Genomic DNA, 16,561 nt, shown 5'->3' on the forward strand with positions numbered 1-16,561 from the left:
CAATTCTGGGCCACTCAATTCAAGAGAGATGTTGAGATGCTGGAATGTGTCCAGACAGCGGCAACAAAGCTGCTGAGGGGCCTGGAACACAAACCCTATGAGGAGAGGCTGAGGGAGCTGGGGGTGTGCAGCCTGGAAAAGAAAAGGCTCAGGGGGGACCTCATTGCTGTCTACAACTACCTGAAGGGAGGTTGTAGCCAGGTGGGGGTTGGTCTCTTCTGCCAGGCAACCAGCAACAGAACAAGGGGACACAGTCTCAAGTTGTGCCGGGGGAGGGATAGGCTGGATGTTAGGAGGAGGTTCTTGACAGAGTGATTGGCACTGGAATGGGCTGCCCAAGGAGGTGGTGGAGTCACTGCCCCTGGAGGTGTTCAAGCAAAGCCTGGCTGAGGCACTTAGTGCCATGGTCTAGTTGATTGGCTAGGGCTGGGTGCTAGGTTGGACTCGATGATCTTGGAGGATGATGTCTTCCAACCTGGTTGATTCTACAATTCTATGATAAATCTTCACTAGAAAAGGAGTGCTGGCCTTGCTGTTAGGACAAAATACTAGTTAAAGTTTTTATATGCTGGTAGTCTAATTTGAGAGCATTATTCTTTGCTGCCTACATTAAAATGGCTGTTGTCTAATGCTTTTGTCCTGTAATGCAGAGACTCCAACCCAACCACTTTGTTGGTGTATGCTATGCTACCTTATGGTAACAGTTCTGGTGAACGTATGCAGTGTTATAAAATAACCTCAAATAAATGCCTTCAACATCCAAAGTAAGTATGTGCAAGTGCATGCTAGAGAGTTATAGTTGTTACTGCACCAGTACTAACATTTCTGCAGTACATAATATTTATGTAATACCTTTCAGGGAGCAATCTGTATTTAAAAGTGATCATAAACCCATACAGAACCAAACAGCTTTGTCTCTGCAGTCAGCCTAGATTCACTAACTGCTTTTAATAAGGATTGGATATTTATCAACATCTAGACATAAACACATGTAAAATGTGAGTAATTGAGTTGTTAGCTCTCAGCGTGGTTATGTGGAAGACTTTGACATACATCTCAGGCTGATAAATGAAATTTGAAGAGTATGAAATATCCTGGCCCATGACAGAAAGCCTGAGCTCTGGCTAGGATCCACATTTCTGTTAATACAATTAGTTCTGAAAATTATCAGTGTTCTCAGATTGAATCAAACCAGCTAAATGCCAGTGAGTCAGGGTTTTTTTCTGTACAGGTGAACATAATCTCCTGCTCAGTTAACAGATAGTGCTGGCAAACCTTTCCTACAAAGGGACCTAAGCTAAATCAGCTGTCATGACAGCTTGATGCACAGTTTGCTTGTAAGCAATGCAAAATAGAAGCAGTAAATGACATGATAGGAAGGGGAGTATATACATAGAGAAAAAACCCACCCAGAAACCCCAATATAAAATGATTCTATTAATAGAAGAGATTCTATTCATTTTAGAGGAAGGAGATGAATGCATGAAGATCATAAGCAGAACTGATATGAAAGCCCCAAAACTGCCTACAAAGGTTTATGTAATCCAGCATGTAAATCTCTTGAGCATTAATCATAGTAAAAATACTTACTTCCCTTGGTCAACATTGAGTATGGTCCAGTGATAAATCAAGGTGAAGTGCTTTAATTTCACTACTTGCTTGATAGGCAATCTTAGATAAGGGTCTGAAGGAAACTGCAACTTCCTGTATGAGGCAATTGCATGATAATTGCAGAATGAATATTGGGCAGAGTTGTTTTAAAGACACAGTGAAAAGCCTAATACTGAGGTGTTAATATCTCCATTACTCTGTAAATTGGTTTTCATAGAATCATAGAATCAAGCAGGTTGGAAGAGACCTCCAAGATCATCCAGTCCAACCTATCATCCAGCCCTATCTGATCAACTAGACCATGGCACTAAGTGCCTCATTCAGTCCTTTGTTGAATACCTCCAGGGCCAGCAACTCCACCACCTCCCTGGGCAGCCCATTCCAATGCCATTTGCTCTCTCTGCAAACAACTTCCTCCTAACATCCAGCCTAGACCTTCCCTGGCAGAACTTGAGACTGTGTCCCCTTGTTCTATTGCTGGTTGTCTGGCAGAAGAGACCAACCCCCACGTGGCTACCCTTCAGGTAGTTGTAGGCAGCAATGAGGTTAGCCCTGAGCCTCCTCTTCTCTAGGCTAAACAACCCCAGCTCCCTCAGCCTCTTCTCACAGTTTTGATTATAAACAAAACTGTCCTCTCAGTTTCCAGTAAATAAAACTTCATGGAATTTGAAAATCCAAGGCAAGAATCAAAGTAGAATTGGGAGCCAAAAAAAACCTCATGTCTTTTTTAAGGGAGAGGTAAGACAGGCTGGCAGAATGAGACTTTCCCCCCCACCAAAGAGACTTTATCAGACAAACTACCTATACTGAGATGCTGTAAATAATGTAGGGTTACTTTATTGGACTAATATCAAATGAAGATGGAGAATCAACAGGAATTTAAATAAAACCAGTTGAGGATTTGGAAATGCTGAGCTAATGCTAGGCTTGCTACAGTTACTACAGTTCTTTCATCCTGCAGTTTATTTGGGAAGAAAGAAGTTGTTTAGGATTTGCTTTTTTATTGTTTAAAAGAAGTCTTTGTGCATTGAGCGCTAACAGAGCGACAGAGCCATGGGGCACTGTAAGTAACTGATAGGCATTTGCACATCTACAGCTCTTGTACTGAAAATACATTGAACAGGTGCCTGAGGCCTGTCATAATTGTGATGGAAGTTGCCACTTCTGTTTTTGGAGGATTTGTTCAAACTTGAGCAGAATTAAGGGTGGGTTTATTAGCAAAGGCAGTGTGTTACTACACAATTACCTATTTGATTCCTCCCTCTTCATGAAACTGCTTCTTTTAAGCAAATATCCTTGCAATGGGGCATGTTGTCTGACAGACTAAGGCAACAGTGTTGCTTTCTGATTTCCAAAGCAATGTTCAGGTAGTGATTAAAGTAAGTGATCGCAAAACTATCCCATTCATATAACACCAGTGTCAGCCTTGAGGATATAGAATCAGTCAGGTTGGAAGAGACCTCCAAGATCATCCAGTCCAACCTAGCACCCAGCCCTAGCCACTCAACTAGACCATGGCACTAAGTGCTTCAGCCAGGCTTTGCTTGAACACCTCCAGGGATGGCAACTCCACCCTGGGCAGCCCATTCCAATGCCAATCACTCTCTCTGCCAACAACTTCCTCCTAACATCCAGCCTAGACCTCCCCTGCGACAACTTGAGACTCTGTCCCCTTGTTCTGTTGCTGGTTGTCTGGGAGAAGAGACCAATCCCACCTGGCTGCAGATTCCCTTCAGGTAGTTGTAGACAGCAATGATGTCAGCCCTGAGCCTCCTCTTCTCCAGGCTGCACACCCCCAGCTCCCTCAGCCTCTCTTAAATAGAGTTTGTGTTCCAGGCCCCTCACCAGCTTTGTTGCCCTTCTCTGGACGCCTTCCAGCACCTCAACATCTCTCTTGAATCGAGGGGCCCAGAACTGGACACAGCACTCAAGGTGTGGCCTGACCAGTGCTGAGTACAGGGGCAGAAGAACCTCTCTTGTCCTGCTTGCCACAGGCCAGGATGCCATTGGCTTTCTTGGCCACCTGGGCACATGGCTGGTTCATGGTCAGCCTACTGTCTACCAGCACCCCCAGGTCCCTTTCTTCCTGCTTAAGGATTGGGCTGTAACCATGGTTAGTTTATGGAGATGTTTTCTCATTCTAACTTCACCTTACCTAGGTTTCAGTATAATTTATCCAGTGCTACATGGAGAGATTTTGAAGGGCATTTGTGAAGTGTTGTATAAAAATACCTGTTAGCTCAGGGACTGGCTATATTTCTGCCACAGGACTGTAGCAATCTGTGCTGGGGGTTTTTTGTCTGTGTAGTACTGCAGAGTCTGTAACACTGAATTCTCAAAGTACTTTACAAGAGGGGATAATCAGTCACATTACCTTGATTTTAGCAGGTGGGAGGAGTGAGAAAGTAGGATGGGTGTGAAGGTGAAACTGGGGACTGCTGTGCCCTTGTCTAGTTCCCTCATCAGCTGTGGGAGGTGGAGCTTGCAATGCAAATCAGCCTGCCTCAGGTTTTAATTTCACCATGATAGGATCTTGCACTAGATGTGTTTTTAACTGTTCTGTGAAGAAACCTGCTCCTCCCTGCTGGTGACAGAGGTGGTTTGAACTGAGCTACATGACTAAATGTAAGGCCTTTAATTACTGTCCATCTTGTCCTCTTCCTGTGCACTACTCCTGTTGAAAGCAACAAACTCTCAGTGGCTGAGAGCAACCAGGCGGAGGGGGACCTGGGAGTGCTGCTAAATAGTAGCTGAAGATGAGCCAGCAGTGTGCCCAGGTGGCCAAGAGAGCCAATGGCATCCTGGCCTGGATCAGGAACACTGTCGCCAGTAGGACAAGGGAGGTTATTCTGCCCCTGTATTCAACACTGCTCAGGCCACACCTTGAGTGCTGTGTCCAGTTCTGGGCCCCTCAATTCAAGAGAGATGTTGAGGTGCTGGAAGGTGTCCAGAGAAGGGCAACAAAGCTGGTGAGGGGCCTGGAACACAAACCCTATGAGGAGAGGCTGAGGGAGCTGGGGGTGTGCAGCCTGGAGAAGAGGAGGCTCAGGAGGGACCTCATTGCTGTCCACAGCTACCTGAAGGGAGGGTGTAGCCAGGTGGGGTTGGTATCTTAGTGTGATGGTCTGGTTGATTGAACAGGGCTGGGTGATAAGTTGGACTCAATGATCTTGGAGGTCTCTTCCAACCTCGTTGAATCTATGATTCTGTGATACAAACTGTCCATTTGACTCCATGTTTATATCTTGGTGTAACAGAATGGTTTGAGTTTAAAGGACTACTTAATGATCATGAAATCCAACCCTCCTTGCCCTAAACCAGGACATCTTTTACCTGATCTGGTTGCAATCTGGCCTTGAACACTTCTAGGGAAGGGGCATCCACAACTTCTGGAGGGCAACCTATTCCTGGGTCTCCATCATGCACGAGATGTTTCAGAACTAATTGCCATGAAGTCCTTACAGCCACAGTTACAGACTTGTGTGTAGGCACACATCCACACACAATTCTTTGGGAAGGTGCAAAGAGATGGAAACCAGCTTTGTAGAAAAAGGCTGATGCTTGGTGCAGTGAAAGCCTATAAAAATATCACATCCTGTGGTAGTACAGTGAGTTATTCTGTGGTCCATGCCTACTTGTACAGGTGGGAATGTGTATTTCCATCATTATTTATTTTAAATGATATTCTGTGATTAGATCACTTAAGTCATATATTTTTATACAGAAGTTGTATCTCTGGATATGAATTGTATTTAATTCTCATCTTGCTGGTTGGTGGAAGAGCTGTGAATGAAAATCTTTTGGTCTCAGAGACTACAAATTGCCTTTCATTATCAATAATTATTCCTTGCCTGGAGGAAATATTTCTGTTCTTTCCAGGTAAACACCAAATAAGGTGAAGCATAAGTTGAGACTTGGGGCAAGGAGTGAAAATTCCCAGGTGTGGATTTCTGCCTAGGATTCAGTCAAGCTTTCTACTGTGGATGGTACTTGAATTGGTAATACAAATAATTAACACAGTGACATTCTCTGTAGTAGGGCAAGCATCTGGGATACTCAAGAGCCAGCTTTAAGACCTGTCCTGGTGAATCCTGTGCTATTTGTAAAGTGCAAGTGTTCCTTCAATTAAGCAACCTTCCTCTAATTAGTAAAAGAAGCAATGGTTTAGCAAAGATAGGAAATGGAAAGTATTGCTATTAATTTTGAGGATGTTGGAGTGCTTGGTCATGCATTTGTGGATATTTGAAGGAACAAGTAGTTGCTAAAGGGAGGTAGCTCCTTTAGCTTGTTCAGTAGAGAAAGATTTCATTTGAATGTAAAGAAGTATTTTAAACAATTACATATTCTATTAGCACCTGCAAATTGTTGACTTTTCCAAGTGTAAAATCGTGGCTTTCAGGAGAGGCAAAAATAAAACTAGGACATATAAGCAGCTCTGTAGTATGGCAGCTATTAATTGCTCATGGGAACTGTCAGTATTTAAAAGTGAAAAAGGAAAACTAATTTATATCTGGCTTCCAATCCTCAATCACTCTTTCTTTTATGTTTTTCATATTGTGCTTTATAAGATACATATTAAGCTTTCTTAGCAGAGTTATAAAACAAAGCTGCACATCATTTATTAAATGCAATTTCCACACACTTTGCTGATGAATAAAATTTGTTATGTATTTGCTGTTCATTAAAGCACAAATTCTCGCATTCATATTAGGGAATTTGAGATTGGAGTTCTCCTCTTGCCTATTGAGCCTAGAGAGATCTTAAATATTTTTGTACTTGCATAGCAGATGTAGTAAAAGAGTAAAATTATCAGTTCAGTTAGCATTGTATGGTAGGGGTTTTGGTTTTTTTGGGGGGGGTTTGTTTTGAATTGTGGTCTAAGGCTTCTTTTAGAAAACTACTAAAATGCAGTATTCATTCTTGCTCTCATTCATTTCCAGTAAGTGCCCAACTAATGTTTTGAAATCTGATTTTACCTTCTATTGGAAAACCTAAGTGTTTTTTAGCAGTGGTAAAACATCTGTAGGCAAAAATGGGTTTGAGTAATGCTCAGTATTTCTATCTGCTTGTGCTTGTGAGTCCTGTGTCCAGTTCTGGGCTCCTCAATTCAGGAGAGATGTTGAGGTGCTGGAATGTGTCCAGAGAAGGGTGACAAGGCTGGTGTGGGGCCTGGAACACAAACCCTATGAGGAGAGGCTGAGGGAGCTGGGGGTGTGCAGCCTGGAGAAGAGGAGGCTCAGGGGGGACCTCATTGCTGTCTACAACTACCTGAAGGGAGGCTGTAGCCAGGTGGGGTTGGTCTCTTCTCCCAGACAACCAGCAACAGAACAAGGGGACACAGTCTCCAGTTATGCCGAGAGAGGTCTAGGCTGGATGTTAGGAGGAAGTTGTTGGCAGAGAGAGTGATTGGCATTGGAATGGGCTGCCCAGGGAGGTGGTGGAGTCACCATCCCTGGAGGTGTTCAAGAAAAGCCTGGATGAGGCACTTAGTGCCATGGTCTGGTTGACTGGGTAGGGCTGGGTGCCAGGTTGGACTGGATGATCTTGGAGGTCTCTTCCAACCTGGTTGATTCTATGACTATAGCCTTGAACTGTGACTTGAAGTCAAGTGAGGAGTGATGTCCTAAAGCTGTTAATGCCCACTGTACTAGAGAAGTCATGCTGGCTTGTATTGTTACATTATGGTAGTGTATTTGGTCAAATGTACTATGTCATGTCAGTGTCCTTAATGTGTTTCCTAGTTCTGAACTGAAACAGAAGAAGCTCCCATTTATGCATATGGGTGTTTGGTTTGGTTTGGTTTTTTTAAAGGTATAACATCCTTGGATGCAGTGAGTTTACTCCACAGGACTGTTGTGTGATAATTAGTGCTTATTACATTCTAATGAGCACTTGCTCTATTCATTGCAGAGCTTATTATATTTTAATGAGTGTTGTGACTCCCCTGCAGAGCACAACTGAAGAATGTGTCTGTGCATGTGCCTCATTTAAATGGATGTGTTACACATCTTGGGAATTGTGTACATGTACTTATTTGCAACATATAGGTGAGATCCTGCTTTTATAAACAAGGTGTTAATTCTCTTAATCATAGAATCAGCCAGGTTGGAAGAGACCTCCAAGATCAGCCAGTCCAACCTAGCACCCAGCCCTAGCCAGTTATCTACACCATGGCACTAAATGCCTTATCCAGTCTTCTCTTGAACACCTCCAGGGATGGTGACTCCACCACCTCCCTGGGCAGCCCATTCCAATGCCAATCACTCTCTCTGCTAACAACTTCCTCCTAACATCCAGCCTAGACTTCCCCCAGCACAACTTGAGACTGTGTCCCCTTCTTCTGTTGCTGGTTGCCTGGGAGCAGAGACCAACCCCCACCTGGCTACAGCCTCCCTTCAGGTAGTTGTAGACAGCAAAGAGGTCACCCCTGAGCCTCCTCTTCTTTGCAGAAGCCCCAAGACATGAATATGTCTATAGTTAGCATTCATATTTCCTTACAGGTGAAAGAGGAGTTTTTAACTAAAATAATCTTGTATTAAAGGAGAGTTTGTAAGTATTTTCTTCAGGATTTCAGTCTATTCAGTAAAATAAAACTTGTGAATTAATCACCCCTGAGCCTCCTGTTCTCATGCAGCCCCCTCCAAACGTACAGCTTTTGGATTTGAGTTTATGTGGTTTTTAAACAATATTAATAAAGATTTAAGTAAGCTTCCATCAGCTGTAAGCTAAATAGGGAAGGTTTAAAATGGAAATTGGCTTTTATCTGTTGAGGATTGGCAGCATTTTGGAATCACTGCACTTGGGAAAATGAGAACTATAAACTGAATGCCACACAAATTGATTTGTAGACAAGGTCTTAAGCCTGTCAATCTGTCTAGTCAACCTTTGTAGATTGCTGGTGATCTTGCTGTGACACTAAAGCTTTTGATAATGACATTTCTGTAGTGTCCACATGCAGTGCTAGCCCTAAAGGGAAAAGCTGCGCTCTTCTCTATCATCTCTTGATGTTGCTATACAAGCAGCTTGGAAACAAGTCCGACTGAAAACTACTGCTCTGTCGACATTCAGGCTTAAAAATATGAATTGATTTTCCACTGTGGCACAGTCTTTGTGAAACCTGAAGATCACCTTAATTTTCTTATTCAAAAAACCTGCCATGTTATTAAAATCAAGCTCTTTAATAAAATGATACTTTCCTGTTTGCTTTGACTCTCCCTGTACAATGCCACTTCTAGTTTACCATTCAGAGACTTGCAAGCAGGAGTTTACTGCATTTATAAGTACACAGCAATTATGTATTGGCTGACACAAACAGTAGATGGGTAAGGTTAACCTGCTTCTAGGCACTTGGGAGTTCCTGCTGTGTGCCTGTGCACTAGAGATTTACTACTCAGGTGGGGAAATGTGAACCTCCATTGCTGCTGAGGATAGGGCAGTAGTTGTTCTTGCTGAGTTTTTTGTCTTCTCAGCTTCACACTTTTTCCATTGTGTATTTATACTTTGTAATGACTTTATTTTCTTTTTCGTGGCTTTGTACTTTCACTTCTGTCTTTATTTTGGCTGCAGTTACATTAGAGGTCCACATTATCTGCTCCATTTTGGAGTTCTCAATATACCTGACATTAGAGACTTTTGTATTTGGAACAATTGAGTAATTGCAGAAACAAATACAAAAAATGATGGATTTATTCCTGTTTGGCCTCATCCTAGTTGTAGCTATGAACATGTTTTGTCTGCAGGAAATGTTAGCTTATGGACTGCACATAATAGCAGGCCTTTTAAGCTCCTTTCTCCAATACATCATATGCCAATGAAAGTGTTGTGTTACCTGATGTGCAATTCTTCTAAGCAATTTTAGCAATTGATTAAAAAGGCAGAAAAGATAAAAGAAACGAAATGCAGGATTCAATAAAGAAGTAAAAATACATCGTTTAGTAAAGCCATTGAAACCTTCCTTTGGATAGGACACAAGAAAAGACAGGTGTGACTAAACCTGGTTTTTGTTCCTCCTGAAGTACCGCTGCAGATTATTGTAGGTGTCAATTAGAGTCAGCTTCTTTATGTCTCTTTATCTTTTTCTTTTCACAAGATGTGGTTAGCTTTACAAGTTGCCACATAATGAAATTGCTTTTTCTTTTCCTGTCAGTAAGCTATTTATACACGATGTATCTTACTCTTAAAGAGGATTACAGGCTTAGACCAAATAATCAGTGTTCAGCAATTATTTTTAGACTATTATAAGAAATATACTAGATACTGAAAGCTATACTCATCTTCTGCTCACAGGGGAAAATATATTTGCATATGGAGCTGGATCTTTACCTTGATATGTGTTGAGATCCTCAGCCGAGGGCATCAGGTTTTTATTGGTAGTCTACTCAACAGCACAGAAAGAACTTTTGCAGTGGAGATGGCTTCTCTTCATCTCTTCCCATCATGTTCAGCAGAGGCCTTCTCCAAAGACACTGTCATTTTTGTAGCCTGAATAAAATGCAGAGGAAATTTGTATTCAGGAAGCAGGTCTTTGCAGCATGGTTGCCACCAGAACTTAAGAAGCGTTCTTCAGACGTATGCGTCTGATTTTGGAATGTTGGATGCCAGCCTTGTCCCATCTGCAGCAGATGTAATAGTAGTGCTGGAATCATTTTGACAAGTTTAGGAAACTGTTCCTCTATCCAATTGCTTGCTAATGTCTTTTTTATGGTAACGAGATTCCTTCTTGCTATGAGAACTAAATGAATTCTTCATTTCGAGTCCTTGCATAAATCGAGGGGAAAAGTGCTCCTAACCAAACTTGTTTTTTCAGAACTTGAAAACTGCCAAGTGGAAAACATTCATTTCTTTAGTATGATCTAGCTGAAAGTTATCAGTTCATTGGGGTTTTTATGTGACTTTTTTTTTTTTTTTGGCTTACTCTAAAATGTGGGGATTTTGTACCTGTTACATGTTCTCATGCAGGTAGTTGCCTTTGTCTCTGTTCTTTAATGCAGGTATTTGCCTTTGTCTCTGTTCTTTAATGCACAAACACACCCTTACATTTTTTAGCTCACATTGCAAGGTGTCAATGGCTATAACAAATAGAACATTCCTGTGTGAGACATCTCAAAAGGGTTGATATTGAATAGATTCATAACGGCCTTGTGGGACTGACATAACATTTATTCAGTCTGATCCTCTACAGTTTACACTTCTTCAGTTCAGAAGACCACATAATTCTCTGCTGCCTAAGGGCCTGAAGGGTTTGGTTTGCTCACAAGCAAAATGAATAGGTATTTCCTGCTACCTCCATTTTGTTTGAAGTTTGACTTTGAAAGCTTAGCATGATGAATTTAAGATTTTCTTTTAGCCACATACCTCTTTCTTTGCAGTATTTGTATTTTAAGATGATACTTCTACACTCCTTATTGCTCAAGTGCAGTAGAGGATTATTGAACTCTGTCAGGTAGAGCCAACAGACTTAACTCTTGATTTTGGAGACCTTATTTATAAGTGGCTTGTGATGGTTTTTGACTAATTGAAATCTCTGAAGTGAAAAAGTAAATAATTGGAGAGGTGAGCTGTGTGCCTAAAGTTGTGCATAACTTATTTTGCTTTCAATCCTTCTTCTATTCTTACACCTTATGGCCAAGTAATCCTCTGACATTATTGCTTCCTTTATCCCTATCATCCATTCCTGGTTCTGAGTCTCTCTAATAATCTGTCTCCCACACCCTGAAGCTTCTGAGTTTGTCTTTGTATTCCCCTTGCATTCTGCTCAAAACTTAACTGGCCTCTCCCATAGTAGCTTGCCTTTCTTGAACAGTTAAATTTCATTCTGTCTCATCTACTTGTCACACCTAGTTTATGCTTAAGTTTCTTATGACAGAACTGTCTTAAAACACTGTTTAAATACTGTTGGCACAGACAGCTCAGCAGAAGTCCTGCATGTGGTTTAACATTACCCAGTGAGACACCACAGGCTGGCTAGTAGCAGTCCTGTGGAAAGGGATATGCAGTACTCCTAAGCAAGAAGGTGAAGAAAATACTAAGTGTTGAGTAGGAAGACACTGAGATGTTGGAGAATCTTTTATTGTCAGGTGATGAGAGAAAAAGTATCACAGGAAGATAGTTGCAGTAGTAGAGGAGCCAGAACCCAGCTTTCCTGGAAGGTGCACAGCAACAGAGCAGGGGACAATGACCATAAAATAAAAGAATGAGATTTCTGTTGAATGTAAGGAGCCATCTTTTCACAAGGAGCAAAGTTAAGCACTGTGCCAGGTTGGGAAGTTTCTTAAACTTGTGTGGACAAGGCTCTGAAGCTACCCAACCTGCCTTGAAGAGAGGTCTGGACTAGATGATCTCCAAAAGCTCCTTTCATCCTAGACCATCTGTTTTATTGTACAGTCTGCAGTCCCATTGGCAGCAAGTGTTTACTTTGTCATTTAAAAACTAACAGTGTGCTGGGCTCTTTGGAGTTACATGGCAATTTTATAGGGATCTAATCCTTTAGTCTTTAGCAAAATACTTCTTTAATAGTCTTGATATGGGAACATACTGCATCTTTACCTTGGATATGAATGTCCACTCCAAACTTCATTCTATGATTCACCTTGGATATGAATGTCCACTCCAAACTGCATTCTGTGATTTACCTTGGATATGAATGTCCACTCCAAACTACATTCTGATTTACCTTGGATATGAATGTCCACTCCAAACTTCATTCTGTGATTTACCTTGGATATGATTGTCCACTCCAAACTTCATTCTGTGATTTACCTTGGATATGAATGTCCACTCCAAACTTCATTCTATGATTTACCTTGGATATGAATGTCCACTCCAAACTGCATTCTGTGATTTAACTTGGATATGAATGTCTACTCCAAACTACATTCTGATTTACCTTGGATATGAATGTCCACTCCAAACTTCATTCTATGATTTACCTTGGATATGAATGTCCACTCCAAACTTCATTCTGTGATTTACCTTGGATATGAATGTCCACTCCAAACTTCATTGTATGATTTACCTTGGATATGAATGTCCACTCCAAACTTCATTCTATGATTCACCTTGGATATGAATGTCCACTCCAAACTTCATTCTGTGATTTACCTTGGATATGAATGTCCACTCCAAACTTCATTGTATGATTTACCTTGGATATGAATGTCCACTCCAAACTTCATTCTATGATTTACCTTGGATATGAATGTCCACTCCAAACTGCATTCTGTGATTTAACTTGGATATGAATGTCTACTCCAAACTACATTCTGATTCACCTTGGATATGAATGTCCACTCCAAACTTCATTCTATGATTCACCTTGGATATGAATGTCCACTCCCAACTTGATTCTATGATTCACCTTGGATATGAATGTCCACTCCAAACTTCATTCTATAATTTACCTTGGATATGAATGTCCACTCCAAACTGCATTCTATGATTCACCTTGGATATGAATGTCCACTCCAAACTTGGGTGACTGGAGAAACCAGATTAAAGAATTTCATAGACTCTCTTTTGGAGGATGCTTCTTTGTGATGGTTTGGGTGTTACCCCTCCCCAACACACACACTTTGGAAATCACCCAGACTAGACTCAACTGGCTCTGGAAATTGAATGTAGCTTATATTTGCAGCTTAGCATGATATACAAGCAGATATTTACAATATATACAGGTATATACAGAAATATACAAGGTAAAAGGTAATACAGAAACACAGCAGCCCTCCCAGACACCTGAGTCCCCAGGAGGAGCCCTCAAGTGCCCTTCCATCCTCTCCTACCCCTCTCTACCTTACCCCAGATGTTACCTTGTGCCCAAGGAAGACTGGACAGCCAGCCAAGGGGGTTAGGAAGCAGGTGGATTTAGTCACAGAGACAGTAGATTAGGTTAATGCACCCCACAGCCCAGACAGAGCAGCTCCCTTATCTATGTTTGTGTTCTTGTTCTTATACATCTCAGCAAGCCTATGAGTGAAGCAGACATCACCATAGTTTTCTTCTCACAGCCTGTAATCTAGTCCTTCTCACCAAAACATTTGAGCTAGCTTCAAACTAGTACATTCTTGACCTGAACTAATTATGAAGCCAAATCTTCTTCTTCCAGAGGTGTTTTTATTGTAGAGAGTTAAAGAGTACTTTCAAAGAGGCAAGACTTTTAATGAACAAAAGAATTCAAGACTTGGAGCCACAAGAAGACTAAGTATGGCTTGCTTGACATGATGGCAAGTGCAGAATGTAGAGTTTTGCATCTTTAATGCCAAAGGGAAGGTGAACCTGCAAAGGTAAAAAAAAATGTTTCTAACATCTTGTAGTAAAATATGGAAAATAGAATCTGATTACCAGGAGGACCACAGATTTGTTCAGCACTGAAGGAAAGAAGTGGAAGTCTTTGTAAAGTAAAATGATTCAGATGGACAACAGAACAGTGTAGAAAATAACAAGAAAATGTTACATGCTTTAAATATTATCTTAATTTCTAAGATAAAGCCCTTATTTGGCAGGTGTCTACATTTAGCCCCTGTCTGGGGTTAAACTAGCAGTGGCTTACTTCCCAATGACCCAATTAGCTTAGCACTATAGTGGGATTGTGAGCTCCAGGGGATCAATTAGACTTGGTGATCTCAAAAGTCTCTTCCACCCTCAGCTATTCTATGACTGTGACCCCTCTCCAGCAGAGAGGGTGAATTGGGAAGATAAAAGAGTACACATGTATTGAAATGAAAATGGGTTTAGTGAAGCACCAAAAATAATACCAATGCCAATATAAAATATACAAAGCTATATTCATAGAAGCAACCAGGTTGGAAGAGACCTCCAAGATCATCCAGTCCAACCTAGCACCCAGCCCTAGCCACTCAACCAGACCATGGCACTAAGTGCCTCATCCAGGCTTTGCTTGAACACCTCCAGGGATGGTGACTCCACCACCTCCCTGGGCAGCCCATTCCAATGCCAATCACTCTCTCTGACAACAACTTCCTCCTAACCTCCAGCCTAGACTTTCTCCAGCACAATTTGAGACTGTGTCCCCTTGTTCTATTGCTGGTTGCCTGGAAGAAGCCCAGCAGATGTATGTTGTTCAAAATAAAGCACTGGCTACACCTGTGAGCCATCTTGAGTCAGCTGCCCTGGCTGACACAAAACTGCTAATGCCCTGCAGCCCATGGCTAGCCTCTAATTCTGTCCCAGCAAAACCAGGATAGTAGGGCAGAATGTATACTCTCTGGTTTCTCTGTGTTTAGAATTCTCTTTTCAAGTGGCATGCCACTGCAATTTAAAATGTTGACTTACAGAACAACCTGGCAGAAAATACTAAGCTGTAATGCATCTCCCAGTGGGATGGAGCCTCGCTGTGCTTAAGTAAAAGGCAGCACCAACCACTCTGAAGGAGTGAGTCTACTGCTTCACTTCTGTATATATTTAATATTTTCCTAGTTTCCAGGGCAGCTGTATTGCATAATCCTAAATAAATGCTACACATACAGTGCATTGTGCAACCTTTGAAGAAATCTCAAACAACCTTTTTAGCATCTTCCCCTGGAATATGGGGAAAATACCTCTCTTGCAGGTAGACACAGCAGACAATGTGGACATTGCATTAACCAAAACACCAGATTATTTTGTTACTTGGAATCTTTTTATCCAGAAGAATGATATTGTTCCATTTGTCTGCTAGAAGTTCAGTGGGAATGTGTTTTTAAAACATTCTGCTAAGTTGATTTAACCTTTAAGCTTTAATGGTCTAAATTTTGTTTATGTGGAATGTGAGACTTAAGCAAGAAACAGTTCTGTATCAGCTTAGAGAGATTACTTTCTTTTATGATTCGCAGAGATTACTGTATTCCATCTTCTCTCATACTCAGATGTTATCAGCTGGCACCTGATGGAATCATAATTGAGTTCAGCTGTCAGCTCTGGCCAGCTACTCCAAAATAACCAAATATTTCTATTTCTTAGAGGTGGCAAGAGTACTGTTATCATTTCTGCTGTTGCAGTATCTCCCAGAACTTCCTAATTTCTTCTACTTTTTTTGAATCTCTTCAACATCTTTGTTGTTGAGGTGGGTGAGGGGACTGAGTCCAGCATCAGTAAGTTTGCAGATGACACCAAGCTAGGGGCAGGTGTTGATCTGTTGGAGGGTAGCAGAGCCCTGCAGAGGGACCTGGGCAGGCTGAATGGGTGGGCAGAGGCCAATGGGATGAGACTGAACAAGGCCAAGTGCAGGGTTCTGCACTTTGGCCACAACAACCCCAAGCAGCACTACAGGCTGGGGACAGAGTGGCTGAGAGCAGCCAGGAAGAAAGGGACCTGGGGGTACTGGTAGAGAGTAGGATGAAGGTGAGCCAGCAGTGTGCCCAGGTACACAAGACAGCCAATGGCATTCTGACCCCTATCAGGAACAGTGTGGCCAGTAGGATGAGGTAGGTTATTCTGCCCCTGTAGTCAACCCCTGGTCAGGCCACACCTTGAGAACTGTGTCCAGCTCTGGGCTATTCAATTCAAGAGAGATGTTGAGGTGCTGGAAGGTGTCCAGAGAAGGGCAACAAAGCTGGTGAGGGGCCTGGAACACAAACCCTATGAGGAGAGTATGAGGGAGCTGGAGGTGTGCAGCCTGGAGAAGAGGAGGCTCAGGGGGGACCTCATTGCTGTCTACAGCTACCTGAAAGGAGGTTGTAACCAGGTGGGGGGTGGTCTCTCTTCTGCCAGGCAACCAGCAGCAGAACAAGGGGACACAGTCTCAAGTTGTGCTGGGGGAAGTCGAGGCTGGATGTTAGGAGGAAGTTGTTGGCAGAGAGAGTGATTGGCATTGGAATGGGCTGCCCAGGGAGGTGGTGGAGCCGCCGTCTCTGGATTTGTTCAAGAAAAGCCTGGATGAGGCACTTAGTGCCATGGTGTAGATGACTGGCTAGGGCTGGGTGCTAGGTTGGACTGGATGATGTTGGAGGTCTCT

General features: G+C 42.3%; 1 protein-coding gene across 5 annotated transcripts in view; it reads left to right on the top strand.

Moving 5' to 3' along the window:
* CDH18 (cadherin 18) overlaps positions 1-16,561 on the top strand; it is a 200,383-nt gene that overhangs the window by 81,519 nt on the left and 102,303 nt on the right. The window contains exon 1 of one of the 5 annotated variants that reach the window (XM_064161185.1): positions 4,164-4,236. The exons of the other annotated variants lie outside the window; for them this stretch is intronic. The gene's annotated coding sequence lies outside the window, so the exon portion shown is untranslated. Of the gene's footprint in view, positions 1-4,163; positions 4,237-16,561 lie in introns of those variants that run through there. 5 annotated transcript variants of the gene reach the window in all.

The sequence above is a fragment of the Pogoniulus pusillus genome, chromosome 21 (assembly GCF_015220805.1).
Source record: "Pogoniulus pusillus isolate bPogPus1 chromosome 21, bPogPus1.pri, whole genome shotgun sequence".
In the NCBI taxonomy this organism is placed as follows: domain Eukaryota; kingdom Metazoa; phylum Chordata; class Aves; order Piciformes; family Lybiidae; genus Pogoniulus; species Pogoniulus pusillus.